Consider the following 4,343-nt stretch of genomic DNA (forward strand, 5'->3'; position numbering starts at 1 on the left):
TATCTGTTTACCACATGAATTATATGTATCCGGATCCGTACTCGGAGTGGGCGGGGCCTAAGCCGGAAGTGGTCATATTTAACCAGGAAGTGGGTCAGGTTCTCTTGAAATGTGCTGGGGCTTTCCCTGGTCTGTATTTGCCGCCTTGTATGCGGGATCAAAAAATTGTTATATTTATTGCTGATTTGAAAACTATTTACATGACAGCATTGAGCTTCAGATCTCATGTCAGGTGTCATGGTAACAAACAAACTATATACAGAATGTTTTTCAACAATGAATACAACACATGGGTCGCAACAAGAGTTTTCCTACTCAATATAACTTTCTTTTTTAACTTTTTATTTGTGTATGATCAGTGTGATTTTTTTTGTTTTTGGTTCATTTTTTTATTTTTACACACAGGTCGTGTGGTGTGTGTGTGTGTGTGTGTGTGTGTGTTTGTGTGTGTGTTGTGTTTGTGTGTGTTGTGTGTGGTGTTAAGAGAGAGACACGAGAAGAGGGGCGGGGGGCAGCTGACAGTAAAAAAAAAAAAAATCTCCGATGGCAGAGACGCACGGGTTTTTGCCATTAAAAACAAGGATGTCGAAACCCACGTCACACCAGAAATCTACTGGTTACTATGTCTGTAAGTACTATAAACCGAAGTTAACAACCTGAAGAAACCCTAAACGTTAACGGAACAGATCGCAGACCGATATGTGACTGAAGTAGCGGGAGTGAGCTAAGAGAATAGGACCAGCGAGAGAGAGAAGAGAGAGAGAGCGAGCGAGCGCATTTCTCCATGTTTCTGTGTGTGTGTGATGGAGCCGAGCGTGTTTGTAGGGGGGGGGGGGCGCTGTGATTATCCACAGACGCAGCGAGGGCCGTTGAGGAGTTTTATTTCAACCGAGCACGGATTTTGACTCATATTACTCGGATAATACTTGTACTCGGCAAACATGCTTTATCCGTACCGGATACTCGTTTCAGCCGGATACTCGGATCACCCATACATATCAATTTATAAAAAATGAATAAATTATCTGAGCCAGCCACTCCATAATAAAAGCATGGTTGAGCTGATCTTCCGAGGTAGCCACACTTACTGTAGCTCCACTCCTTCCTGCAGCATTGGTCTCCATCTCTGTTGCTTCTGGTAATCCACATTCAGATCCACAGCAGGCTTGTTGTTCTGTGTTGGTTAGTTCCATATATTTGTTATCCATGTCTATCTCTTCATGTTCCTCTTGCTTGTTTTGTTCTTCCTCTTCCTCATATTCCACACTGTCTTTCTCCCTTGTGTGCTGGCTCAGATATGTCGCTAACACTAGTGCTAGCAGTATTAGGACTAGTGCTAGCTGTAGCTGCACAGTTTATTTATCAGGTTATTGCACAGTTATATTTCTCTCTCTTTTTCTCCACCCTACCCCTTGTGTCCCTTTTAGCCTTGATTAATTTTTTTGTCAACAGTATAGCTTCACACTTCCAACCATAGCTTCCAACTTCAAATATTCAACTTCCAACAACCATGCTGACACAGACGCGGTCTACTCGATTCTGTCTTGAAATTTCCAGAAGGCATTGCTTCATTTTAACTTTTGAAACAAATAATCAAATATAAGAAATGCAGTTACAATTGTTTTATTTCTAAATAAGTAATTATGCTAAAAAACAATGCATACTGGTAAAAGTTTGTGACTGTATGGAGTAACCATGACTGTGATAATGAGAGATTCATCCATACATCCATCCATCTATCTTTGTCCGCTTAACCAGTGTCAGGTCGCGGAGGGAGCAGCTCCAGCAGGTGACCCAAAATTCCCTTTCCCGAGCCACATTAACCAGCTCTGACTGGGGGATCCCAAGGTGTTCCCAGGACAGGTTGGAGATAAAATCCCTCCTACACTGCTTATATGGTTCCCAACTTCCCCCTCCTGAGGTGGTGAACGGTTTTCCAGAAGCATCTTGGTGCCGACTGAAAGTCTCCATGTCTTCTCCGAACTTCTCCAACACCCGCTGCTTTGCCTCTTTCATGCCAGACGCTGCAGCCCTTTGGGCCCTTTGGTACCTTGTCACTGCTTCTGCTTCAGTCGGACGGCTTCCCTGACTACCGGTGTCCACCACAATGTTCATGGGTTACTGCTTTGGTTTACCAGGTCTGTCCTGAGTCTTACCCCCACCCCTAACCCAACTTACATCAGTTGACAGCTCCACCCCTCTCTTCACCCAAGTGTCCAAAACATATGGCCTCAGATCAGATGAAACCATTATAAAAATTGATCATTGACCTTCAGCCAAGGGTGTTCTGGTACCACGTAGCATCCCTATGCTTGAACATGGTGTTTGTTATAGATGATCCATGACTAGCAGAGAAGTCCAACAACAAACAACCACTGTGGTTTAGATCAGGTAGACTGTTCCTCCCAATCACGCCTCTCCATGTATCTCCATCAATGTCCACCTGCGCATTGAAGTCCCCCTGGGTGGCTACTAGGGGTGATCCGAGTACCCGGCTGAAACGAGTATCCGGTACGGATAAAGCACTTTTGCCGAAGTAAAAGTAGTATCCGAAGTAAGTTAGTAGTAGAAAGTAAATTAGTCAAATCCGTGCTCGGATTATACAACTCCTCAACTGCCGCGCGGCGTTCTGTGATTATCACAGCGCACCACCCAGCCTATAAACACGCTCAGCCAATCAACACACACACACAGAACATGGAGAAATGCGTTGCTCTCTCCCTCTCTCCTATCTTCTCTCCTTCTCTCTCTCTCTATCTCTCTCTCTCTTTCTCTCTCTCTCTCTCTCTCTCTCTCGCTGCTCGCTCTTGCGCTCCCGATCCCGCTCCGTCAGGCAGGCACCGGGGCTGCGGATCTGTTCCGTTAACGTTTAGGGTTTCTTCAGCTTCAGGTTTGTTTTTAACTTCGGTTTGTAGTCCTTACATAGTAACCAGTAGATTTCTGGGCTCGTGGGGTTTCAGACGTGCTGCTTGATTTAAATGCAACTTCCGTTGATTTGTTTTTTTTTACTGTCAGCTGCCTCCCCGCCCCCTCTCTCTCGTGTCTCTCTTACATCACACACACACTACACACACACACACACACACACACACACACACACCACACATACCTGGTGTGGAATAAAAAAATAAAAAAGAACAAAAAAAATAAAAAAAATCACACTGATCATAAAAAAATAAAGTTAAAAAAAAGAAAGTTATATGAGTATGAAACTCGGTCATTACATTTTATCATAATGCAACTGCATGTGTGTATTATTGTTGCAAAACGTTCTGATATAGTTTGTGGTTACATGACAACACCATTGATCTGAAGCTCAATGCTGTCATGTAAGTAGTTTTCAAATCAGCAATACAAATAACAATTTTTGATCAACTCATATCAATTGCATGCTTAAATAACATACGGTTAACCCCGCACATTTCAAGAGAACCGACCCACTTCCGGTTAATATGACCACTTCCGGTTTAGGCCCGCCCAGTCTGAGTAAGGACCGGATACAGATAATTCATGTGGTAAACAGATACAGATACAGATAATGCTGTACTCGCTCATCCCTAGTGGCTACTTTGAAGAAACTAGAATATAAGACATGTTTTCCGTTATTTCACACTTTTTTGTTAAGTACAAAATTCCATATGCTTTCATTCATAGTTTTGATGCCACATTGTCATGTCTGTAGCCACTTGCATAAAATGGTCTTAAAATGACAATATCATTTATTGCAATTAATTTTGGGACAATATATCGCACAACAAAAAGGAACTTGAACTGCAAGGACTCATGGCGAGGTCCAAGCCTCCCGGCGCCAGTCGCCCCCGGCGACCCGTGGAGCGTGCGAAAACAGGACCCAAAGTGTAATGATGGGGAGGCAAATTTTGGAAAATATCAAGAGGTGTGAGCCGCAAGGTCTGCAGTACATTTCCATTGCAAATAACCAATTCGCCAAATTTGGTACACAACCACAGAGCTGCATGCCAAATGAGCATCAAACATTTTGTGTCGTTTGAAATGACTATGGCAGAGAAATTGCAATCGCAAATGTCTTATTTGGATGCATTGAGTTATTAGCCGAAACACAACATTTTTGATTATAGCGCCCCCTAAAGGCGAATCTTTGCCAAATTTGGTACACAGCATCGATGTGAGATGTGGAACATTAATCTTTCAACAAGATTCATGCTGATAGCATTTAATTTGGCTGATAGATGAGAAAGTTTGTGTTTGATAGCTAACTAGGAAAATTTGCTTGGTCGTCCAATACACATACTTTAACTTTTGAAAATTCTTTTGATAAATGTTGATCAAGGCAAGGCAAGGCAGCTTTATTTGTATAGCACATT

General features: G+C 42.8%; 1 protein-coding gene across 1 annotated transcript in view; it reads left to right on the forward strand.

The window, feature by feature from the left end:
- Nucleotides 1-4,343, forward strand: part of mcf2l2 (MCF.2 cell line derived transforming sequence-like 2) — a 356,499-nt gene that overhangs the window by 242,731 nt on the left and 109,425 nt on the right. The gene's annotated exons all lie outside the window — the stretch shown is intronic.

Source organism: Etheostoma spectabile, unplaced genomic scaffold (assembly GCF_008692095.1).
Source record: "Etheostoma spectabile isolate EspeVRDwgs_2016 unplaced genomic scaffold, UIUC_Espe_1.0 scaffold395, whole genome shotgun sequence".
Taxonomy (NCBI): Eukaryota; Metazoa; Chordata; class Actinopteri; order Perciformes; family Percidae; genus Etheostoma; species Etheostoma spectabile.